Source organism: Stomoxys calcitrans, chromosome 3 (genome assembly GCF_963082655.1).
Source record: "Stomoxys calcitrans chromosome 3, idStoCalc2.1, whole genome shotgun sequence".
In the NCBI taxonomy this organism is placed as follows: domain Eukaryota; kingdom Metazoa; phylum Arthropoda; class Insecta; order Diptera; family Muscidae; genus Stomoxys; species Stomoxys calcitrans.
The window spans coordinates 11,339,026-11,366,469 of NC_081554.1; the positions used below are offsets into that span (position 1 = coordinate 11,339,026).

The following is a 27,444-nucleotide window of genomic DNA, read 5'->3' on the forward strand; positions in this document are numbered from 1 at the left end:
TTAATTGATATAAATTGGTATTTATTGACAACAACAACAACAACAACGGCAACTGTGCTATGTTATAAAAATAATGCTTTCAACATACTGTTGGTAGCTTACTGCGGGCAACAATGAGTTTTGAATTTTATTCAAATGACTAATATGTGGCCATCAATGGCAGTCCATATCGCACAATCGCTGACGGCGCTTACTTGAGGCGCCTACTTTCATTTCCAGGAACAAGGCGGACGCGGTAATCGAACATAATTATTAATGCCCTGAGGCATACATTTTTACTCTCGCACCTCTCTCTCTCACTCTCTCTCTTTGATATCAGCTATGGCGGTTCATATCTATAATGATAGAAATAAATTGTCCAGTTAATATTATGGAATATCGGCATTTTTTGTGTTGTTCATTGATAGCAGATTTGCACTTCCGTTCTGTTTAGCAAACGTTTTTAAAAATAAAAATGAATGAATAATTATTATCTTCAATTATGAGTAGAAAGAATTTTCAGCTAACTGAAAACTTCCCTCGAGGTATTTAACGGAAATGTGTGAGTTTTTTATTTATTTTTTTTTTATTTCAATTATAACACTCACACCTTTTTTTGGTGTTTGGCCATTGTCTGATCATGGATTTCCTCAATTATTAGCAGGTTGAGTAAAGTAAAGGAATTTTTTTAAATCCCCTTTCATAGTCAATTAGATAGCATGGCGCACAGCTTAAGTGAGTTGTTGAGGTTTTTTTCCTATAAAGGATTGTGGTTCCCCAAAACACACCGGCCGGAGGCGGCCACCGTAGCGCAGAGGTTAGCATGTCCACCAATGACGCTGAAAACCTGGGTTCAAATCCTGTCGAGAACATTAAAATAAATTTTCAGCGGTGGTTATCCCCTCCCAATGCTGGCGCCAATTGTAAATTAATATGTGATGTAAAATCTTCTCCCCAAAGAGGAATGGATTTCCTCAATTATTAGCAGGTTGAGTAAAGTAAAGGATTTTTTTTTTAAATCCCCTTTCATAGTCAATTAGATAGCGTGACGCATAGCTTAAGCGAGTTGTTGAGGTTTTTTCCTATAAAGGATTGCGGTCCCCCAGAACACACCGGTCGTAGGAGACCACCGTAACGCAGAGGTTTGTATGTCCGCCTATGACTCTGAACGCCTCGATTCAATCCTGTCGAGAACATGAGAAAAAAAATTTCAGCGGTGGTTTTACCCTTCTTATGCTGGCGACATTTGTAAGGTAATATGCTATGTAAAAACTTCTCCCCAAAGAGGTGTCGCACTTCGGCACGTCGTTCGAACTCTGTTATAAAGAGGAGGTCCCTTATCTTTGAGCTTAGACTTGAATCAGTTAGCACTCATTGATATGTGAGAAGTTTGCCCCGGTTCCTTAATAAAATGTTCACGGGCAAATTTGCATTTGTAGAACTCACTAATAGAAGGTTAAGTCACTTGCAAAAACATAAAGTGTATAGGCCCCATGAATATTATAAAGAGTGTCAAAATCTGTCTATTGTAAATGTTGCCTCTGACAAAATGCAGCACATTACATATATTTTACAGATACTGACTGATTAAATTTAAACTCTTGAAGAACATTTTTAAAATTTCAAATCACATATATTGTACATCATCGAACAACTCGAATCCCCCAAGCCATTGATAGTGATCCATTAACCAAATTCATCAATGTTCAGCAACTGTTATTACTTATAGTTAAGACTACGATAATACTTCCGAGTCGTCATTGAATGTTGTGATTAATTAAGTCTGTCTATTCATTTCTAAATATAACAACTACTATATTTATTCTTTTTTTTCGCCTAATTGTCCGTCGCTATCAACGTGGGCGGAAAAATGTAAAATAATAAAAAAAATATCAAATCATAAACTCAATCACATTCAACATTTTCCCGCTGGCAAATTTCTCCAATTATAAAGAAAAAGGCATAGAAATCAAAATGTTTGCAAACAATTTCTATTTTCTAGTAGTTTCTTGTGCTATTTTGCTAGAAAGAAAATATTGTGCCTTTTAAAAATGAAGATTATGATGAATAATTTTTATCTTGAATTTAATAAAACTTGTTCTGACTAAGACATGTAGGGCCCCGATCTTATCTGACTCGTTTCCGTTTCATGGTATAGAGGTCTACAGTCATTACATGGAGCGAGAGATAATTATAATTTTTATAGCCAAGTAATTACTAGCTTTGTTTTACTCTTAACCATTAAAAATGCAAGGGAGAATACAAGGAAAATAAGGGTTTAGTTAATATAGTTACATTCTGCCTTAGGATAGAAGAAAAAAAGTCGTAGTTAACTAAAAATAAATTGTGCATTAAGTAATAAAATTGTAATATAAAAACTTATTTTTAACTTTTCTAATGGGTTGCAGATAAGCAACACCGCTCCTCTATTAAAGTTAACAACTTTTTTCGTTATTTAGTTCATATACAATGAGTGTTTTGTGCTAACTGCAAATTTTGCCCATGAACATTCCACTAAGGAACAGGGGCAAACTTCTCACATATCAATGAGTGCAGTCCGATTCAAGTTTAAGCTTAATGATAAGGGGCCTTCTTTTTATAGCCGAGTCCGAACGCCGTGACGCAGTGCGACCCCTTCGGAGAGAAGTTTTACATGGCATAGTACCTCACAAATGTTGCCAGCATTAGGATGGGAAAACCACCACATAACATTTTTTTCTGGTGGCTTCGTCAGGATTCGAATCCAGGCGTTCAGCGTCATAGACGGACATGCTAACCTTTGCGCTACGGTGGCCTCCTTTTGTGCTATCTATTAAATCAAAATACCCGAATACTCCCATATGTTTTTATACTCTGCTTACGGGTTTAAATTCTGACATTGAATAGATGTCTTGACTATGAGTTGGTACTCTGATCCCTATTGGTAATGAATGTGGTAATCTTAGTGCATAATCTATCTGCTTTCATCGTTAAAGCAACTTCTTCAACAAAAGAATCATCAACACGGCCTTTGGGAGTGTAAAAACACCATTACAGCTATAACACGCCGAGAAGCAATTTTGATGATCATCCAGATGAAGATGTTGCTTTAACGACGGGAAAAGTAGCTTCCCAAAAATATTGAACAAGTCTCTCCCAAGAGGGATATGTATCCTAGGATACGCAAATGTCGCCTTCAGCGCATATAACTTCCATTACGACCCAAAACTGCGAGGTCCAAGGGTGAATGCAATGCGTCTTCATACGTACCAATTTGATGTCACGTATGAAGACCCCCAAAAGGGGCTGAACAATATACTAGGCCACTAGGAATGGAAACATCACTACTTTATTACAGTTTTTCACCCGAGAAGTATAAAGTACCGTAGTACACTCGCGACCTAAGAGTTTTGCAAACAATTTGGAAGTTAATGGAGCTTTTTTATCTTAACATGCGAGTACATCTCACTTCGCGAAACACACAAGTAAGACGCTCGAATCATATCCGTCCAATGCGTAAGCACAACAACACATCGTCATGGATAACTAGCGTGTTTTCAAGCCTCCGCTAAGTCTTGTTCTTCTCCTTCCAAAAACTTCCAATGAATAGGTAGACACATAGGCACAAACTTCCAATGAATAGGTAGACACATCCCATCCCGCCTAAATCTCTAATATCTTCGTAGTACGGGCATTGCAACACCTCGTCATGAATAACTATCGTGTTTTCAAGCCTTCACAAAGTTTTGTTCTTTTCCTACTAAAAACTTTCAATAAATAGGCAGACAAACTTACAACAGTCAAATCGTTTTCAAGGACGCTACTTCAATCCCACCGCGTGTATACTTTCATCTATCAATGCGTGCTGTCCGCTATAAATATAAGCTGAATGATGGGGAACTCTTTTTATTTGTCGAGTCCGAACGGCTTGCCGCAGAGCAACACCACTTAGTAGAGAAGTTTATACGTTCGAGTACCTAAGGTTGAAAATACCTAAAAAGTGTCGCTACTGCTGAAAAGTATTTGTTGATGTTCTCGCCGGGATTTCAACCCAAGCATTCAGCGTCAAAGTCGGGCATGCAAATCTCTGAGCTATGGTGGCTCTGATGCAGAAAAGCATTTAAGAAATCATGTCCCGTCAGAAAGAAACCCTGACTTAGGCCAAACCTAAAGTCTGAACAAACCCGAATGAATGAATTTGCGTCACAAACAAATTTATCAGTCACCTGACCACCTTTCTTCAAGATGCTCCAGAAAAAGCACTTTGAACCACCTAACATTCACATCTGTCAGCTCAGAAGCAATGGATCATCTCACATTACAACGAATCCTCTTGCATTTATTCCCTTTCTCACTCTGCAGAGAGCAACCATGCGGCGGCACACCAAACAAAAGCAGTAGTGTATCTGTAGACACCATTTCGGCTACTCCAGTCATTCTCTCCTTCACGCGATCCAAATGAACCATGTAGCCCATTCTCTGAAACAGTCACTTCCAGATATTTGACAAGCTCTATGTTTCTGAGTTCTGCCAGATCGAATCGTAGAATTCCGTTACAATATACCCTTACATTAGGGGTGTTTTATTTACCCATTAAGGGGATTTTCTCGCTTATTTTGTATGGAGAGAAATGCTATCCCCGATTAGCTAAGCGGCTAATCTTATCACAGCTTACTATCGCCATTTACTAAAACATGGTGTCATCATTCAATTTGAATGACAAACTCAAAGAGGAAAAACGCAACATTATTCATTAAATTATTCAATGATTAAACGTTGTGGAATGCCAGAATTGCTTAGGATTTATTACATTTATGAACTCCTAGAAACATTTAATTAAAATTACTTATTTTGTTTGTTTTGTTGATATTTGATTATTTCGGATGTGTTTCAGTGCTGCTAACAAAGCATTTAGCAGGAAGAGCGTTTTATTTATCCATAAGCTAGCGAATCCGCTAAACTGGTAAATAAAACAACCCAATTGTCGGTCATCCGCATATGCAACGATCTGAAAGGATGCTCAAATAAAACCCAGATTAGTACTACACTTCCAGTACCTATATAAAATAAACATTTTGGTCAATATGTGGGGGAATATCCAATTTCCAGAATATTTCGACTCTGAAAGTGAAGTATCTACTAATCTTACATTTAAATTAAGTTAAAAGCGCTCCACTTTTATGTTATACGATTTGTATTGTTCTAGTACCCCAATTGAACCATCTCATTTCGAACCCCAAACAATTAAAAATCTCTCTATAATCAATAAGTCATTAGAGCCTTGGATTTTCTGATCACTTTCCTCAAATTTAACATTCAACTCTGTCCTTCTCTTGTAGTTTCGCTACCAGCTGCTTTTCGACTTTGACTCGCAACTCCTGATTTTCAATTTCTCTCCTTCCCATCGAATATACATTTCACCGTCTTCGCTTTTATTTCGATAAAACTTTAGTACGAAATATTTTAAGAATTAGCCTATCTTCCAAAAAAAAATTGTCAAAAGTGGCAACCTTCTCAAACATATTTTTAAAATTTCTAAGTACCATGTTGTTTAGTTTCTCGATCCCAGTAATTTGGCAAACATAGACAAAGAAGTTTGTCACAGATGCATTAATATACATAATAATACTAGTACATCATTGAACTGCTTAATCTCTTCCGGAAAGAACCTGTGAGTTTGTATCAGTTGCAGAATAATTTAAATCTCTCTATAATCAAAAAGCAATTTTATGATGTAGCGACCGAGGCCAGTTAGTATGTCATAAATTTTGTTTTGATTTCGCACCAATATCATCTGTTTTATTTGATATGTATATTGTTTTACGTAAATTGAAGTGTGAAATCTCTTTTGCGTCAAACCCTAGTGCGCCGAACAAGAAATACAACTGAATTCACAATTAACTTCACCACATAAATAAATTACATACTTTAATAGCGTTTTCCTCAAGCAAAAGAAAACAGAGAATTTACGTCACTTTAATTAGCAATGTAAAAACCTAAAGACTTGTAGTTCATTATGCGATAATAAAGTCAAAAAGTTTACAAGTACAAGAATAGGTTCTTGTATTAAATAAGGAATTAATAACATTCGTATGTAGCCCTCAGAGAGTGTGAAGGAACATGACATTAGATAAGAGAGGTAATATCAAAGCGTTCTAGCTGATCGGCCAATCGGTGTTGGCATCTATGATAAAAATATCTAATTTTTGTAGCAGAACCCGAATTGCGAACTTTGGTCCAGAATAAAATTTATGATTCCTTAGCTATTTTAATTTCTTGTGCAAAGTTTCCAAGAGTATCTATTCAATATTTTTCTGGTCTTTCCAATATAACTCTTTAAGCGACACTCACTTTAATAGCCACGATAGCCATACCGATAATCCATCTGCTTATAGTACCTATTGTGAATTGTTTCTGAACACCTGTTGTGTTTGTAACCACTTTACTAAAATTCACAATGTACGCAAAATAAAAACAAAAAAAATTAAATAAAGAGTTTGTTTGCAACACAAAACCTCGACAAGAAGGTCGAAAAAACGCCTCAAAATATTGGACCACGACCTCATAAAATATGTATCTAAAGATGTCCAAAGTGTTACCTATCACAACGACAATTTTTTTTTTGTGTGAAAATATTTTTTATTGATACAAATGATAATGTGAAGGTGCATTATAATTTTTCGCTCAGATACGTTCGTGTCTTTTTGCTTTTGGACCATTTTGTATTTTCTGCATTTAATTTTGTTCTTTTAACAAAAAACTTAAATTAACGGTAAAACAACACTGTAGATAATTTTAGGAACCAATTGCAACGAACAAAGCAATACGGTAGACAATTTGAGGAACCAATATTTTTGCAAAGAGTTGCCAACTGGCAAAAATTAGGGAAAAATATAGCAGAACATGTAAGTGTGCCAATACTTTTGTGCGATGAAATCACGTTTTTTTTTTGTTAAATAAAATATAAAAAAGTAAACAAAAAATGTTTTTGGAATAAAAATTTCTGCATTAGTTAAGTAACAACATAGGTTCTTACGGAAAAATATTTTTTTTGAGTAGACTGGAAGACGGGGCTGAAATATAGCGGTCAAGTTAAAAATTTATGGTTATGCCAATATTTATGTGCGGCACTGTATATATATTGTATATAAAAATACATAAATTTTTATCTTTGAGGTGAGCCGATTACTGGCTTAGGTGTATGTCCATAGTGACATGGGCGGATTAGTATCCGCACCCTCTTGTCAACCTAACCTAAATGATAGAAATTTATGGAAGTTATCTAATGGGTCGATTATGGATTGCAACCCAACCTCAATTGAGTTGCCAACGGCAAAATTTGTTATAGAAATTTCCATTCCTGTATTAAATTAAATATGTTTAAACAATTTACTTAGTAGATGAACACTCAAAACATTGATATTGCATGAAACTAAGAAAAATCTCAAAATTTTTACTTATTTGTAATTCATAGTTTAATCTCCTGGTAACGCAACTTTATTTGCGCGACCATCCATAGTCGGCCCCTTAATATCAGTATACATTTACTTTTGCTCTATATACATTTGCCTTGACTATTGCTCCGAGTCGGCCAAAAAAGGAGTTGCAAACTGCCAGTATTGAAACTTCGAATTTTTCCCAAAAAAAATCAACAAAAAATTACAGATAAAGCAAGAAAAAATAAACCAACAAACGGGTCAGTGTAGACATAGCATAACATGCTTTTACTTGTTTATCATCACTAACTAAATTTCCCATAAATATTCCATTAGCACATAGCTTCAGAAGCTTAACGTAATGTGGACAATTGCTTTAGTCTTTATCTTCCATCTGACTTCACGAACATATATATCTGTATCATTACCAGATTATACCTTGTTCTACGAAATCTAGAATGTACTTTAATCAGCCAAATGTATTAACAACACTTTCACTTTAATTTCATTTCTACCAACAATCACACTTATGTTTTAAGCTAAAGAATTTCAGCATGAATGAAAGATTTTTTGATAACCTGTACCAACAACAAAACAAAACTTTTACGTCATCATTTGGCACTAGTGAAAAGCGAACTGTATATTTCGGCTTCGATATTTATTTGAAATTAAAATGCAGCTGTTTGTAGTATCACAAAATGCGCTATTGTGAATAGTGTCTGTACAGCTGTTTTATATGTGGCCATTTTACTAGAATTCGCAATAAAGCCGACATATGCATAGCAAAATAAAAAGATTAAAACTCTAAACTGAGTATTATTTGTGGCAAACCATTTTGATGTTTTGCAAAATTATTTAAGAAGCCACAGTATTTTAGTATGCTTAATTATGTCAATGCCGGCGTATATCTCCTAAAGCTCATGATTACGAAATTTTCTATATAATATCATTTATATATAGAAAAAAGCCTAAAGTTTTTAGATAATGGAAAAATATTACATGTAGCCAGTCAAAAGCATGTTTCCAGCATAAAATATTTCACTTTGCATATCCTATTACAACACATTTTTTTATTAGTTATGTAATATTTAAAATTTACCACTTGCCATGCCATGTGCCATGTCTAAATTGACACGTTTTGCTTTTGTTGCCTTGACAGCATCTCAACCGTTCACACTAGTTGAGATGTTTTGGAAACTGCACTTTTTCACACTCCAACATAAATGTTATGATACACTGTTGTTAAGATTTATTTTTTCTTGCTTTATTTGTAATATGTTGTTGATTTTACACATTTATTTTGGAAAAAATTTAAATTTAATTTTTTGACATTAAGCAGGGCTGTGTTTATTTAGCACAATTTAGGCATTTTTGAGGCAAAAGAGCCGTTTTTCCTTATAAATTGTAATAGAAAATCGAGTCTTTTATTAGCTGTGTTTCATTTTAGTACTATATAGTGCAGTGCAATGAAATTTGTCTGAAAATGACATATATCCAAGATAACGAAGTTCTGGATAAATTACCAATGCAAGGTTATGTAGAATATCTGTCGTCCGGATTGCCATGCTATGTTTTTCACACACAAGTGTGGCCACTCCCAGAAATAATCTATTGTGAATGGCAAAAAAAATCTCTATTGTGAATGGCAAATAATAATTATTTCAATTTTATGTACACACTAGTTGACCCGGGCCCGCTCCGCTGTGCCTTCTTTAACTTTATATGGAACAAAATTTTAATTGGAATATTTATTTTTTGACAGTTAAAGAGCTTTTAGTGAAATACCGTGCTACGAAAATAGTATATCGCTTGACTAACAGTTTAGCAATACAAGTGCCTTTATCTGAATCCCATATGATCTTTAAGTTTGGATGTAAGGTGTACTCCTTTCTTAAAATACTTTATTTTAGCCCGATATTCCATGATATCTGATTTAGGGGTGTTTTCGGGGGTGAGGTGGTCACCCAGATACTTGGCCCTGAAAAAATATCAGCATAGTGCTATTCTCTCAAATACCATTTATTTAAACCTAATATTTCCATTGGTTTAAGGGGAGTTTACACGATGAGGCATCCCCCAAACACATGGCCCCGAAATTGGCTATCAAATTTGTTTTCTAATCTCAAATACCTTTCATTTAAGCCACATATTGGCATGGTCAAAAAATGTTTACCCTTTGGGGGGTGTTTTGGGGAAGGGTTGATGCCCTAAATACAGGGTCCTACATTTGGATATCAAATTTGTATTCTACTCCCAAATACCTTTATTTGAGCCCCATATTGCGATGGTAAGTAAAAAATTGCTGTTTGTGGGGTATTTTGGGAAAGCGGTAGACCCCTAGAAAATTGATCCCGAAAATGGGTATCAATTCTTGCTCTACCCCCTAATACCTTGTATTTTAGCTCCACATTGACATGGTCGGTAAATATGCCCGATTTAGGGGTGTTTCGGGGATTGGGGTGGTCCCCCAACATTAAGCCCTGAAAATATATCAGCAACGTGCTCTATTCTCATACAATATATATTGCCATTGGCCTCAAAAATGGATATCAAAATCGTTTTCTAATCTTATTTTTACTCCTTATTGCAAAAGTCAGCAAATATGTCCGGTTTGGGGTATTGGCTCTAAAAACTAAAAATTTTTAGTTCCACTTTCAGTAAGGCCCAAATTGTCTTGGTGAGCAAATACGTCCTATTTGGGGTTTAATGGTGGTGGGACGTCCCCTAGATAGTTGGTTCCTAATGTTGATATCAGGTACGTGGTCTACTCCCCAATAACTTTAATTTGAGCCCCATATTTCCATAGTTGGTAAACATGACCGGTTTGGGGAGTGTTTTGAGGGATGGGCGGACACTCAGTGAGTTGGCCTTGAAAATATATATCGGATTTGTGTTCTACTCTAAAAACCCTCTTATTTGAGCCTCATATTGCAATAGTCAGCAAATACTTCCTATTTGGGTGGTGTTGTAGGGGTGGGGTGGCCCCATAGACACTTTTCCCAAATATTGATATCAGATTCGTGCTTTACTCCCAAAGACCTTTAATTTAGGCCCCATATTGCTATGATCGTAAATTTGTCCCATTTGGAGCTGTTTTTGGGGAGAGGCGGCCCCCCGAACACTTGGTCCCACATCGTGATATCAGATTAGTATTCTACACTCAAATACATTTTATTTAATCCAATTGGTCCGACAATTGGATATCAGATACGTTTTCTTATCCAAAATACCTTTCATGTGAGTCCCATATTGTCGTGATTGGTCTAAATATATGTTTGGTAGGTTTAAGGTTGGGGCGGCCCCCTTAGGTACCCCATCCGAAATTTGGATACCAAATTTTTATTTTTAGGGTACTATATGAGAGCACACAAAATTTAAATCGCACCACCCATCTCCGAGATCTGGCGTTTTTGAACATTAGGGTAAGGAGGAGGGTCGGCCCCCCAATAGATATCAAAAAATGTAGTACCCATCTGTCAAAATTTCAAGAAAATCGGTTCAGCCGTTTCTGAGTCTATAAGGAACACACAAACAAACAAACACAAATTGATTTGTATATATAAGATATGTTTTGATTTTTTTTTTTTTATAAAATTTTACATATATTTTCACTTATTTCCTCGTATTGTTTGGGCAGGTTGGTAAACGGCGTTACCGTTATAAAAAGACTTGTATTGGAAACTTTTTTCCGTTAATTTTTTCCCTCGCCTCTTGTCTATCCAGTACTAAAATAAACCACAGAAATTAGCCATATTAACTTTAATATTTACATGCCTTTGAAAATATTTTTTTGTTTTTACCCAGGGTACCTCACCTTTTTGGCTGTCGCCTTCTACAAATAAATACCTAAAAATATTATTTTACTTTAATGGCAATCGTGCAAAATTACATTAGCTTGAAAATTTTCCAATCGCCACCGTGTGTGGCCCCGTGCCCCTTCATCGCGGAATTTCTTTTGAACAGTTCCCTAGACAATCTGGCTTTTTTTGTAGTAGTCGTTTTTTTTCTTTTTTGTTTACTGGAAGTGCCAGGAAATTTCCATGTCATTTAATATAGTCTGCTAAATTGTTTAGAGCTCATTTGTAAACACAATAAGAAAAATAATGTTGCAGGGTATATAATGACTTGCAATTAAATGCCAAAAGTTCAATATGTGATCATTAGCAACGCAGCTCACAGTAACATTGTCTAGACTGATGGCCATTAAACGAAAATAGAAAAAAATAGTTTTTAATGCAATAATTTTTAAATAAACACCAAATAAAATATTGTATTAGTAAAGATGAATTCAATGACCATATTAGACCACTGACTGTAAGGTTTGCCTACATATGCTGCATTCTTGGCTTCAGTGGCATTTCGATACTGCTGGTCACATAGTTAGTTTCTTGGGGGTGGTGCTGGGTATTCAAGTACGGATTCTGCGGTGTTTTCCAAGAAGTTGGCAATAGTTTGCCATTGCGCTGACTCCTGAACATTTGGATTCGCCAACAATAGTCTTCTATTCATCATGATGTTTCCATTCGTCTTGTTGTTTCCATTCACCATAATGTTTTACCTCATTGCTTGACAATTTATCATTCTAGGTTAGCAACCCAATGAAATGTTTCTATTCCAAGTTGAAATGATCCACGATCTTTAAGTCTCGTTTTTGTTTTTAGTCAATTAACACTATCATCATCCAACAGAGTCGGCATATACCCAATTTATCTCGATTTATTGTGTTTCTTATCCAGTTAATTCCTCCTCCAATAAGCGACAATAAGTCATTACTCATATGGAGAAGAATACTTTATTGAAATTTTATGATAAACACACTCTCACGCATATTCGTTGTTTTGGCACACTTCCAATAAAACAAAGCGAGCAAATAACGTTCAAATTAATAAATAATTGTGTTAATTAGCAGAATAAAATGCTTGAGTGACAATGCCTGTCGATACACATGTTTCATTAGAGTAGCGAAAACAAAAAACCAATGTCGCCATAACAGCAAATTTTAGCTTGGGAATACATTTTAAAGGAAAGGAAAAAAGAAAAATTGTAAGGTCTATAAACTCCTATTATATGTACTTATCTAGGTTTTCTCTGCAGAATATGGCAATTTCTTCATCCTTAGGGTCTAAACTTGTGGTGGATGCACTCGTCTATTTAGATATTATTCTCAAGCCGGCGGACTTTTATTCTTGGGTACATTCACAATAATGTGCAATCTCTTTCATCCATTTAAACTGACATCTGGCCATATTGCCCATTATATTGTATAGACTTTATATATATTAAAGACTTTCCTTATGTACATGAAATACAAATGAGCGCTCTAATCGGCATGTATTCTCATATGCAATGGATTTTTTTTTGTAGATATGTGTCTACATGTATGTTCGATAAAATAAAAGCACGATTTTAACCGAAAGAGTTGCAAATTTATCCGAAAATTCATTTTTCATATTAAATGTTTCTTTCGTATCAAAGGATGTGTAAAACTTTCAGAGTTGTTATCTTATAAAACACATATGGCAGTACATATCTGGTTTGTTTTATTTAGCAGTCTAGCGGATTCGCTAGCTTATAGATAAATAAATCGCTAATTTGTACTTAACCGTTGACAGCACTGACACACATCCGAATTAATCAAATATGAACAAAACAAACAAAATAAGTCATTTTAATTTTAAATAAATGTTTCTCGGAGTTCTTAAATGTGATTTTATTAAAATCCTAAGCAATTTTGCCATTCCATAACGTTTAATCGTTGAATAAATATGTTGTCATCTTCCTCTTTCAGTTTTGTCATTCAAATTGAATGATTACAACATATGTATTAATAAAGGGTGATAAAACTAGCCGCTAAGCTAATCGAGTATAGCATGCAAGCTTAAGCCTAGTACAAACTTAAGCCTGGTACTGACTTCATTCGCAGCGAAATGTCTATTAAAATATTGCAAAATGCGATGAAACTGCTTATAGAACTCAGTACCACTTCTACGGAATGTGTTCGCATTTTCTTTGTAACCATTTTTTATAAAGCTTTTTGACACTTTTTCGGCCGAAAAGTCGAAATCAGTACTAGGCTTTGGCGAAAAAATCACCTTAATTCGTGTTATACCAGCTTTAAGTGACTTCTTATTTTAAATTTTTTTTTCACTTTTTTCTTCGTAATGTATTGGCTGGGTGACAAACAGTGCTGCCACCTGATGTTAAACAAACAGACATGCACTGGATAAAATTTTTGCGATTTATTTTGTCCTTCACGGCTTGTGTGTATCCAGTACTAAATAAATAAAACACAGCAAATAAATACCTTCATATATACTGACACACTTTTTGCCGATTGTAAATGTCATGTGGCTAGAGCATTTGGCTAATCTCATTACACTCCCGTTCTCTTATTTTTTGCTCCTTTTCTAGCTCAGATGTTTGGTTGGTTATTCTATTGTCACATGGCGGCGTAACAAATGAGCCTTTTGTTTTGTTCGAAATAATACCGCTAAAATTCAAAGTAAATGAAAACATTTTTGCCATACACAAAATCATACTTAGTAACGCATATTTCCAAAGAAAATACGTATGTACGTACTAGGTAGGTACAATCAAATGTTCTACATTTGTTCTTTCTTATCTCTTAGAGAAATATCACACAAAAACGGCATGATCTCTCTGGAAAGAAAAAAAAATAAACAAGATTTTTTTTTATACATCTTGCGTTACTTTTGTTTTTAAAGGAAACCATATGATCAGCTGATCATTATTTGGAAACTTATTCGTGTTCAACACACGCGCACAGATACAACACGCACATTAATGGCAGATTGTTGCTATAGAGGCAGTGGGTTTAATCAAATGAGGGCATACTTTTATATATGTGGGAATATATATGATTGGATCTTATAAACACAAACATATAAAACGCATTAGTGACACATGATTGGGCTTCTTGATATTCATATTATGGTTATTTTGGAAATGATAGTAAATCTTTAAATATTATTAAATATGCTTTTTAAATTATTTAATATGCCATCTCGGTATGTTAGACATAAATGCCTAATTATTGCAATTTATGCCCTGTCATCGACCCCAAAGAGATATTAAGAGTTTAGGAATATGGCTTAAACTGTACTCTGTTATTGTTAATAGATATATTTTTCCGTTAGCCACACTTATTGCCGAAAACACCCATGGCAATCCTGGAGAACCACATATGTCATCGCTGACACCTATCCAGAACTTTGTTGCAAGGCTCTGTTAGTACAAAAATAAAACATAGCTTCCGTAGAAGAATTTTTGCTTATGGCCAAGAACATCTTGTTATTGCGCAAGACTTTGAGCTACTATCAGCATTTGGTTTTCTTTGTAGTTATCTTTTAAGCTCAAGCACATCACTCCCATTCAGCCAGTTTCTTTCTTGCTTGAGTCCTTTTTCGTTGGATAGCTTACTAATGCCCAGGGCCCTAATTCTCGCATCCGATATAGAGCAAGTTTTTGTTGGAAGATTGATTTCGGTTCGTAAGTACAAATTGGATCATGATTTATCAAAAAGTTATCGATTTCGGCAAAGAAAAAAATCGATACGCCGAGCTTATTTTGACATTTCAAAGGCAAAGCAAATGGTGGTAGTTAAAAAAAGTTATTACTACTAAAAAAACAAAAAATTATCACTTTTTGTTTGTTTCTCTTTCGAGACGAGCTCAATGATCGGAGATGCAAATGGAAAAGGAAAGCCTCTATGGGACGCGTTTCGTCTTTGGTTAGAAGACTTTTCAATCATATTAGGTGTGATGGCTTCAAGAGCCGTGCCTTGGTATGTTGTATTTGAATCGTATTAGTAGCGAAAACGCATCTATGATACAACTACCACATTAACCACACTCGACAACCCTGCCTATTAGCTTTACTTTTCTTTACACGTTGTAGATAATTTGGTAATAGGCTTAAGCACAAAGTTAATTTTTGTCCAATTTATGGGACCAAAAATGTGAATATATATTATAATTATTGCTTTATTTTATGAAAAAATACTTCGATGTCCTTTTTTTTCCTAGTTATTTGAAAATATATATAATTTGATATTTACGATAGCTAAATTGCCGCGGGCGAAAACAATCACATTTCTATTCGAAGTTTCGAATAGAATCGATAATGGATGCCATTATCCAAAAAATGCGAAATTCGATGCAAGAATAACCCCAGGTTGTTTTCATATTCAAAATTTTGGAACTTGACAAACCCTCATTGTTTTCTAGAATAGAGTTCTCTCTGTATGTGTCACCTATGTTCCGAGCCATCGATCATAACGGGACTAGCGTTTATGATTTTGACTAACCTTATGATTTTTTTTTGATAGCGTTTTGAACATGGTTGGATTGGATTACTAACAAAGCTTCTGTAAAAGATAGTTTGTGGAAAATTTCTAAAAAAAACTTAATTCTTATCTTCGACATATGGTAATACCGATAGTGCTAATTATCAGCTTACGAGGACTTCCTGCTGATTTATAAGTCAATAATGTTTGTCGTTATCAGAGAAAATCTACCAGTATATATTTAAGTATCCTTCAAAGAATTTCTTATTTTGTTTAATCAAGCATGCATTGATTCATTCAACTGATTCATTGTTCATTGTAACAACACACTAATATTCCAGAAACAGTATGAGGCTCTTCAAAGAAAGAAAAAGAAAGTAAAGTTATCGTTGGAATAACTTTATTCTTTTGAAAGAAAATATGTGCTGCAAGCTGCTTTCGAAAAATGTTCGCTAAAGTCACGTATATTACCAACAACAGGGGTACTATTTTGGGAATAACCACCAAATAAAGTGAAAAAAGCACATACCTTTTGTTTTTGAGTTTTTGGATAATAAAGAAAAATATTTAACAAAAATATTTAACATAACTAAAAAAAGCGATTAAATTTAAACTTACAGCAGAGAAGAGAAATATGTTCACGCATTATCGATAACATTACAAAACAGGAAATCGATCATTTTGAAACTTATATCATTTTAATGTTTATTAGGAATAGAGGGTAGTATTTAAAATATGAATAAAGCTGCCATTTAATGTGTTACAGGATTTAATTAGCAAGGTTGCGTCAAGTGATCGTTCGACATGTAACATTTTTTGAATTGTTCGTCATTGCAGTTATCAAACTTATTATTGTCTATGGTTTTCTTACTTGTTTGCAATGAGCATTAGTTCACAACAAAATTTAATTTATTCAAGCCGTATTTTAAAAAGATGTGAAATAAAAAGAAAATATAATGCAATATGCTGCATTTTGTTAGAGAAAATAAATTTTACTGGCATTTTTTTACATTCGCAATAGAAAAATTTTGACAATTCTAATGATGTTCGTAGGCCACCTATCCACCTTATGTTTTCGCAAGCGTCACAACCTTAAGGCCTGGTAATGCTCTCGTAAATGTACCGTAAATGTAGAATAAATGTATTGTAAATGTAAAGGGGCAATTATGCTTATTATAAAACGTAGCATTGGCATTATAAGGGAAACAATTTTATTAACAAAAAAGGCTTGGAGGTGAGGGAGGGTCTGGCAGGTCGGAGGAGACGGTCCTTCACGAAGTGGTGCGAGAATTCGAGACGTCTCTCCTACCGAAGGAGTACGCGATGCCGGCTTTTCTGAATGTTGAAACGGCATTTAGTAACGAGGATGTGTGTCGACAGTCGTACTGAGTTTCTCCCTGTGTGACTGTATGCTACATGGCAGGGCTTTAATCGCGGACTTCGGAGATAATGTAGTCAGAAGGCGGGCGATACGGGGACCGCTTCAAGGGTGGGGTGTTCTCGGGATTCGCTTTCCCGTAAGAGAAGAATGGGAAGCGAATCCTGTGTTTGAAGGGAATGATACCTCGGTTTTAATAGATAGCTCCAAAATGGAAACAGGAAACGGATTGGACGGACGATTGTATGTTCTTTCGGGCAGAGCTCTGTGCCATAATTCTGGGAAGGGATTTACAGTTTCCGAAATCAGTACACATATATGGCGGCCCTCAGGGCCGTGGGTTCTAGGACAGTGAGGTCGAAGTTCTTGGCGAAATGTGTGAATCCCTGAATGGATTCCAGTTTTACAACATAGTGCTAACATGGATACGACAGCGCCGTATTGGCGCTTACCCCTACTCTCTTCTTGTAATTTCTTTTTATCACATAATTTTCATTTACTTCACCACAGGTCAGACTGGCCACCGAGTGAACTCACCTTTCCATAATGGGCTACCTATTCAACCTAAATTATTAACAATAAATTGTGATAAATTCCATAAAGAAATCATAAAATAGGAGAAAAACTGAATTCTAAATTAAATTTTAGGTTTTAAAATTTGTTGAAACTTCAAATTTTGTCAGCTAACACGAAAACGGAAGGTAAAATTTTATTTACTACTACTTTCATTTGTATGTGTATATGTCAAAACAAAACAGCTGACACGTTTTCCTACATTTACGAGAGCATAACCAGGCCTTTATATTAGTGAATCCCTGAATGTGTTATTCCAGTGAATAACTCTTGTTTTGAAAGAACTCTTTTCTCCGATATTGGAAAATTGCAAACCCCTTAAGTCCATTAGAACTCTTTTCTCCGATATTGGAAGGTTGCAAAACCCCTTAAGTTCATTACAAAACTCCCCACTTGCATTACAACACACTTTATTTGCTCATTTCAATGTAAACATATCATTATTATTTATTACAGGACTTTGCTTAGTGTTTTTCACAGCAAAAGTTTTCCAAATGTCAAAACAAATGGACTAATGTCATTATCAAAATAAATAACAACTAAACTAACAATAACAATACGTCAGAGAGTGTTAGTGATACTCGTCTGTGGTTGCCAGTAGTTCGCGCCAGCATGGCAAACGAGCCCCCTTTCTTGTGTGTAAAGACAAACACACACACAAGTTGCCAGTAAAGCAACTGTTGCTAAGCTAAGAAAAACAATACAAAAATAGAGAGTACCCTAATCAACCACTATAGCTAGGAGGTAGTATAGAAAAAAATGCCTTAAGATCGGGTTTATTTTCAAATAAACATCAACTGAGCGTATTTGCCCAATATCGTTTGGGCGAGGTATGAGAAGAATCAAAGAATCATATTACTCGTTTTGTGGAGTAAAACAAAGGCATATTTTTTGTTTCTTGAATTTATTGTGGTGCTTTAAGAAGCCTTTTTCGAGCCGCTGTCAAAATTGGCAATATACTTATATTATAATTGATAATCATTTATTTTCAAAACTATTGTAGAAAATCATGCATACTGCCTTAATAAAAAAACACTATCGATCGATAATGCTCGAACGAAATTCGATTGCATGTTATTTTTACTACGTTTTATGACAGAAGTAACATGCGAGCCAAATTAGATGTTTTTTTGCGTTGTTTCTCCCTAAGGGGAGTGAGTCGAGCCAACGACCATTAGTATGAATATCTTATACTTGTTATTATCTAATTATAAGAGTTCGGATTTTTATGCAAATTCGAAGTTTTTCTATTTATTATTTGTAAAATGCTGTAATATTTTGCAAAATTAGATTTTTTAAACATATAAGGGACTTGTAAACTTTGATTCCGCAATATGCAATATACCAACGAATTTGCCAAATAATAGATGGCAAAATTTTGCATAGGATTTATCTAATTGTTATACCCTCCACCATAGGATGGGGGCATACTTATTTCGTCATTCTGTTTGTAACACCTCGAAAAATGCGTCCTAGACCCCATAAAGTATATATATATTCTTGACCGTCGTGACATTTTAAGTCGAACTAGCCATGTCCGTCCGTCTGTCTGTCGAAAGCACGCTAACTTTCGAAGGAGTGAAGTTAGCCGCTTGAAATTTTGCACAAATACCTCTTATTAGTGTAGGTCGGTTGGGATTGTAAATGGGCCAAATCGGTTCATGTTTTGATATAACTGCCATATAAACCGATCTTGGGTCTTGACTTCTTAAGCCTCTAGAGGGCGCAATTCTTCCGATTCCGATTTGACTGAAATTTTGCACGTAGTGTTTTGATATCACTTCCAACAACTGTGATAAGTATGATTCAAATTGGTTCATAACCTGATCTAGCTGTCATATAAACCTATCTGGGGTCTTGAGCTTTTAAAAGGCGCAAATCTTATCCGATTTGGCTGTAATTTTGCACGTGATATTTTTGGAGCACTTCCAATATTTGTGAGAAGTATGTTTCAAATCGGTTCATAACCTGGTATAGGTGCCATATAAACCGATCTTCAATCTTGGATCTTGACTTCTTGAGCCGCTAGAGGGCGCAATTCTCATCCGATTTAGCTAAAATTTTGCATGAGGTGTTTTGATATGACTTCCAAAAACTGTGATGAGTATGGCGCAAATCGGCACAAAACCTGATATAAATGACATAAAAACCGATCTGGGATCTTGACTTCTTGAGCCTCTATAGAGAGCAATGCTCATCCGATTTAGCACAAATTTTGTACAATGGTTAGATCTATTGCTTGATACAGCTTCCATATAAGCCGATCTAACGATTTTGCTTCTTGAGCCCGTATAATTCGCAATTCTTATCCGAATGGACTGAAATGTTGCACAATGACTTTTACAATGTTCAGCATTCAATTCATTTATGGTCTGAATCGTACTATAACTTGATATAGCTCCAATATCATAACAATCCTTATTCATTGATGGTGGACGGTATATAAGATTCGGCCTGGCCGAACTTAGCACGCTCTTACTTGTTTTATGTTATTTTTTTTAACATTCATAAGATGGTATGAAATATTAACTTAGCTATTCCGTTTGTTATACCGTCATATGTTGACTTAAGGCCCCATTTAGTATATATACGAGGGTTGTCTTTTATATTTCAGGAATAGAGAACAAAAAACAACAAATATTAATCATCGAAAATCGCTTAATTGTTTTTCAAAATATTTCCCATTAAGATCTGTACAGTTTTGTATGTGTTTGAACCAATTGTCGAAACACTTTTGCCACTCTGATTGAGGTCATTCGGTGCCAAGTTAGGACTATACGGCGGATGACCCATCAAATCGATGTTTTGAGTGCTCAAAAATCCAGTTGTTTCTTATTTTTGGAGCATTTCTTTCGACCAATCGACAAAAATTGCAAATTTTACCCATGAACATTCCATTAAGGAACAGGGGCAAACTTCTCACATATCAATGAGTGCTGTCCGATTCAAGTTTAAGCTCAATTATAAGGGACCCACTTCTTATAGCCGAGTCCAAAATGAGTGCCGCAGTGCGACACCTCTTTTGAGGAGAAGTTTTTACATGGCATAGTACCTCTCAAACGTCGTCAGCATTAGGAGGGAATAACCACCGCTGAAAGTTTTATGATGGTCTCGCCCGGATTTGAGCCAAGGCGTTCAGCGTCATGCTTACCTTTGCGCTACTGTGGCCTCCGTTCGACCAATCGACACGAGCCTGTTTTGAGCGATTGCCAAATTGTGTGTATGGTTTTTGGAACAACAACTAATTTTGGACGACCCTCACGAATTTCGTCTTGAATGAACAACGACCTCGGTTGAATTCACCATACCATCGATAAACACTGGTCATTGATGGACTTCATCGCCAAAAATTGAATTAAGTTCATCGATGCACTGTTGTTGAGTTAATCCACGTTGAAAGTTGTAAAAACTAATCGCACGAAAATGTTCACGATTTAATTCCATTTTTTGGGCGAGATGAATCTTGTATACAACACAAATAGCGCTCGTATGTCAAAACATTCTGGGTACATATAACCTCAAAAATGTTAAGCTTCACGATAGAGCTGTCAGTTGGCAGTTTGCTACACAAGAGTTGTCCAATCCGTAATATAAAAGGCAACCCTCGTAACATATATACACACACTATCTTGAAAATTTCTCTAAATTTGCAGAAAATTAATGATTCAGGTTGTTTGTGGGTACAACTCCCATATAAAACGATTTTCCGATTCCGATTTGACTACTTGAGGCCACTATTGAGCCATAACTGTAGACAAACGCTCAAATGTCAACAACCATTTGTGATTAATAGTCTTTAAAAACGGAAAATATATTTAACACCACATTTCATTTAAATTTGCCATATTTGATCGCCTTTCAAAGTGGCAATGAAACATTTTAATGTGTAGTGGGGCCCTGTTATTAGTCAGCCGAGCTTTTGTCACAACCTAGTTTATTGTATACTGTTCAGAGTTGCCGCTTTCACAGTTTTTAACGAAATTTTTTGTTTTGTATTGCCATTTTTGGTAGGTTCCAACAAAATTTATAGGTTTGTAGTCTCTTGGTAGGTTGGCCTTAATTTTTGGTAGGTTTTTCCAACAGCCGGGGATAACTCAAAATTATTCCACTTCTTGTCGTTTTTGGGTATTCGTTAAAAGTGCAGAATAAAACCATGGATTTAGAGGGACCAAATTTTAAGATAAAGAACGTAAGTTCTGATATTGACAGTAACTGGAACGAGTGTTAAGGGATCTCTTCCGAATGTTGTAAATTCTGGGTAAGAAAGCCTGAATTTGTACGTTCAACATTCACCAGTTCAATGCCTTCAATTGGAAAACGGGGCTACATGGCACCTGTATACAACAACGTTCAGATCTGATCCATATCCAGATGGTGAGGGGTCTACACAATTTCACTAACGGCAAAAATGGCTTCGGAAAAAAGAAGAAAAATTGTCGTTTCCATTATGAACCTCTCTTCATTGACGGGAACATGGTCTGTATAGAGTATTATAAACAAATCGAAATAAAAACCAATCCATCCTCTTTTGTCATCCATCTTGTTATATTTCTAGAATAGTCTCGAGTGCCCTAGCGGACCACCCCACTATGGCACTGGAGACAATTCTAGATATCCGACCCATTGACATACAGATTAAGTGTGAGGCAGCCACTGCGGCTATGAGACTTAAGGCGATGGGAGACTAGATTGAGATGGGAAACGTGGAAGGAAGGGAAGAGGTTTCCGATCGGATACCTGTGACGACACTTGAGGTCGAGTGTGAGGCACTGATGCCAGCGGCACATTCTTGGACTGGCGGAACCCTAATATTGCCATTTGACAGATCATGTTACACGGATGGATCAAAGCTAGACGATAGAGTGGGCCTGGGTGTCTACATTGAGAGATCCGGGCGATCACGGAATGCGTAAGGTGGTGTGGTGCTAACGCGAGGACGTCGAGTGCAAGCATCTTTACTGTCATTAAAAGGACCATAAGGGCAATAACATCCAGGAAGGTAAGATCACGAACAATCTTGAAATGTAAGAAGGAGATTACCGCCTTCTCTGATAATGGCACAATCTGCATCGTTTGGGTGCGCGCCTTAAACATGGTTAACCCGAAGCCTTTCGGGTCGACGCAGTCCGAGTTAAAGGCGTGGGCGACGAATGCCTTTAACTCGGACTGCGTCGACCCGACATGAAACACTGTGAAAAAGCGAAACAGTCCGTAGGATGGTAAAAATCCTATGGAGTGAGCCGTATCGTGAGAGGACGAGACTTTTGGTATCATAACAGGACACATGACTACAAGCTCACTTATGCAAGATCAGTAGGGCAAGTGATAGCATGTGGGAAAGATGATGAGACGTTAGAGCATTTCCTATGTCATTGCGCGGCTAAAAGACACCGGTACTAAGGTGGGGACACAATACCAGACATTAACCAACTTAGGGGCGTGGCACGGAAAACAATTAAGGATTTTGTAAATAACTCCGAATTCCTAACTCTTCTTTCTCGATGTTGCTTTTTTTGGTATTTAGAGCGAACAACAAGTCGATTTCTGGCTAAGGTGTATGTCCATCGTGTATGGTGTATGTCCATCGTAGCAAGGCGCGAATTAATATTTGCATCCTCTTTTCAACCTAACCTATATACCACGTTCGCATTCTCCAGTTTCCACCAATTGTTGCGTTTGGAATTTGTCCATTCTGTTTCTTAACATTTTATTTTTTTCCGCTTTTCACTACTTCAGCGTAACGTTTTTCAAAATATTTTTTTATACTTCGCAATCATAATTAAATAAATTATATTTTAAAGAGATAAAAAATTTCACTTTCTATTTTTCTTGATTGATTTGATATTTTTTGTTTATCCACGCCACTTTGTGTCTGTATATGATAAAAGCGAGGCATATGTTTGACTCTTCTTTTCGCAATGGATATGAGTGAAAGGGAACACAATATAACCTTTCACAATTTATGCACAATTTATACTATTAAATAACAATTTAATTCGTACAATTAAAAGCATCTTCAACGTATGCCTTGTTTACCAATTACTTGAAGTAATATAAAAGAAAATCGTATGTCTATGTCAAAAATTATTATTGCTTGGAAAGATTTTGATAAGTCAATACCATACTTGATAGGTCAAGTATTGGTCTATATTTTTTTCTGTGCAGCGAGAACTCAAAAATTTCAGTAGTTTATTTGGGAAAAAAGATCTTCAAATGATTTGGTTAAAGCAAAAGTCTTAACGGAATACTGTCAGCCATTGCTTGCTACAGAGTTGCCAATATTATTAAAAATTTAATATCAGCTTGCTTTCTATTGGTTTATCTCAAAGGGTATTTATGTGGCGACATGTCGTCACAGAATTAATAAAATGTAAGCTTAGCTAAAATCATGAGAATATTACCCAATTCAAATTGAGGGCTTACAAATAGGCTAGCTTCAAATGACTTTGCTTTGTTTTTTTTTAATTGTTATTATTTGTGTTTTGAAATGTAGTAAACAAATAAGACTGCATGCCTTTTCTTTCTTTCTATTGAAATATTGCTTTCAAGTGGCTGCCTCCCATCCAAAGGGTGTGTTCTACAGCGACAATTCCTGTCTCTCTGATAAGACCACCCACATCATTTTTTATTTTCCTCTTCTTTTCGTTGCTAGTTGCGATGCTCTAACATTTTTTTTTTTTTGCTTTATAAAAAAAAATGCAAAAGTGAAAAATCTTACATCAGCCAACAATCACGCGATTAAGTTTTCAAATGTCCGTTAAGTACATTTGAAGCACGTGTAAGGTATGTAAGTTTTTTTTAAACGTTTTCATTTGTAAGTTTTAGTTGCTTAGGAGGCTTGAAATAAAAAGTGTTGATAATCTATTCGATGCTGTCCTTTATTTATTAGTATAATTTGATTTATTTCTAAAATTATTATTTTTTCGTAGCCATCACTAGTAGAAGTTATAATTCAAATAAAAAAAACACTTATGGAACAAAAAATTGCACGATGTTTTAACTGCTTCTCTTTGAAATTTGTCATAGGTTAAAGATTGCATTGCATAAAACACTTTCGCGTGCCCATTACGTGACGACTTTAAAATTTTCTTCCAGTTGAGTTTCTGAGCCATTGGCTATTAACACTTAATACGCGCATGTTCCCATGGAATATGATCTTTAGACGAAAGGTTTCATGAAATTAGAATTTTTGTGTTATTTTATATTGTGAAATTATGTGACATTCTTTTTAAGATTTTTTTATTTTAGATTTATTATGACGTTTTTAGAAAAATTAGAAACACACAAAACATGAAATTTAATAACTTGTTTAGAGTTCTCCAGACACAAACATGTCAATTTTGCACCCAGTGAGTTCAAGGTTCAATTCCAACTGAACACAAGGCTGCAATATTTTTCTTTAACAATCAAGTGTTAATTTCATTGCAAAACTATTTTGTATAAATAACATTTTAAAAATATATTTTATGAGCTCATTTACAGAATACAGTTTTATCGAAATTTTCACGAAAATAAAAATTGAATAGTGAACTCAACGAACTAGTTCAGTGAACAAACTAGAAATGAGTTGTCATTTCTACAATATAATACACTTTCTGCAATATAATACTTGAATACAAGATATTACGTACCTGGTCGTCTTCTTTCTCAAAAACACGACTTAGGACTGGTTCAAGGATGGTAAGAAATTTAGCGCATATGCGAACAATGCAAATTTCTTTCGACTATTAATGAGATCTCGGAAACGTCGCTGAGGATACAGACGAGGAATGGGTTAAGCATTTAGGCAGAGTTGATGCTTTTCATTCCGAATTTAGAATATAAGGGATAACTGATGTTCACACCGCAGTCGGATTTGGCAGCGATATCCTTCTGAAGTCTATATTCGGAATCGTGCACCTGAGATTGCTCTTAGGTTGAGGGAACACGGCTTGGTATGGACTGGTACGGCCCTATTACGGCATTATTTTTGTCTGTCGAGAGGTGCCTTTGCCTTTGAAATTCTAGCATTGTCATCATATGTTTTCATAGATTCGTGTGGCAAACTGAAAAACTGCATCTTTTGTGAATGATGCAGTGAGGCAAAAAGAATAATTATTTTACAATGGAAATATCACATATGTTTCGATAGTTTTATATCTAAAATTTAAAAACTATTTTTATTTATTTCACTCATTGTTTGAGAGTTAATTTTTTGGTACAAAATTTCAATTTCCATTTTTTTTCTTGCTTGAAGCATTACCTGTAAAACAGTTTTTTTTTTGTTTTTATCGACTCTACATGTTTTTTGTTTTTATTTGGTTTATTCCAGTCCAAGGGAATATTGTTTAGTAATAACTAGATAGCTAGATTCCATGCAAATCATAGTTATACGAGCTTTATAGCATAGGGTGTACTGAAATTATTTGCAGTTTGTCATATCAGCCGAAAACAAAATGTGAAAAGGCACCCCTGAACAATGAGACTGGGGAATGAACAATCCTAAATGCGAGTATGTATATTGGCTGATAACATTCCGTAACCTTTATAATACAAAAGATGTTAAATACTACTATAATATAGTAGTATTATGTAATAAACGATTGTGTCGAAAAGGAATTATAAATTGTATAATTCCTTTTCTACAAAGTCGTTAATTAAACTGACCGCTCAACTATACTAGTTCGTTCAATTGGTTCCTTAGTTTAGTTCGTGCAATGAAGTATTTTTGCTTCTTTTCGTTTCACCTATAACCTCATCTGCTAGCATTTGCTGTCCTGTTTCTACCTTGAAAAAATCCATTTGGGAACGATACACCCTAACCCTAAATTAAATATTTATTTAATCACCTGTTTTGGGTTAATCATATCAAAACAGGTGATTCCACAGAATTGCGGCCTGGTCTGTCACTTATTACTTTATTTACAGTTTACATATGCGTCGGAAGCTGGAACAAAACAAATAAATCGAAAAATTCACCGAATTTTTGGGTACAATAAAAACAAAAAGCCACAAACTAATTAGCATTCGTTCATTGGAAACGAAGCTGGCTTAAAAACCCCCTAAAATACTAAAGAAATGTAATTAAAATCAAAGCAGAGTTAATAAAATTTATAGGTAACCATATTAAACTTAGCTTGGCAACGATATGAGCTTAGTAACATCTCAGCTGGCAAAAAATATACAACACACACCAGCCCACAACACGATCGATCTAAATAATAATCATTTTACCGCCACCTAGTATTTCCTATAAATCAATGTTTGTTGTTCTTCTTTTGTTTGTTGGCGGACGGTTTATTAACGATGACATTTTGGGCATTGGCAAGAGACAACACACCAACACACTATATACTACAAGTAGTATCTGTGTTTCTAGCCCATAATCTCTCACTCTCTGAGAGATTATGACTAAAAGCCAAACACTCTTTCACACATATGGCGGCTAAGCCATGTAGCATTTGCAGACAGGAAACCCCCATATGTTTCTTTTTTTGAAATTTTTTTACCTCCAACGGTAATGCAGGCTGTTTGTTGGACCTTAGTGGTGTGGTATCGTTAAATGTAGTTGTTGTTGCTGTTGTCGTCTTTCTACTTTATGCCTGCCTGCATTTTGAATTGATTTGAGGCGACAACTGGCGGCGGCAATACCTCTTTTGCTTGTTTTTGTTATTGCGAATTTGTTATTGGTATGACTGACTTGCTATTGTTGTTGTGACTTACTTTACTTATCATCTTAACTGCAAAAGAAAATGAAAAACAAAAATCCAAACCAAACAAGCTCTTCGCGCCTCACAAGCCCTCCGCTTGCATTT

At 35.4% G+C, this 27,444-nt stretch overlaps 1 protein-coding gene and 1 long non-coding RNA gene across 4 annotated transcripts in view; one reads left to right on the top strand and one right to left on the bottom strand.

Moving 5' to 3' along the window:
- Nucleotides 1-27,348, bottom strand: LOC106087230 (uncharacterized). 3 transcript variants are annotated; one of them, XR_001221246.2, is made up of 4 exons: nt 11,284-12,223; nt 11,209-11,226; nt 10,995-11,119; nt 1-335 (listed from the first exon to the last, which is right to left on the bottom strand). It is a non-coding gene; the product is annotated as an uncharacterized LOC106087230 (long non-coding RNA). The 3 variants fall into 3 exon arrangements; XR_009397750.1 differs by lacking the exons at nt 10,995-11,119; nt 11,209-11,226; nt 11,284-12,223 and adding exons at nt 25,282-25,703; nt 27,139-27,348; XR_001221242.2 differs by having other exon boundaries at nt 11,209-12,223.
- The window catches only part of LOC106087213 (protein pinocchio), a 108,363-nt gene that overhangs the window by 71,134 nt on the left and 9,785 nt on the right, over nt 1-27,444 (top strand). The window lies entirely within an intron of this gene.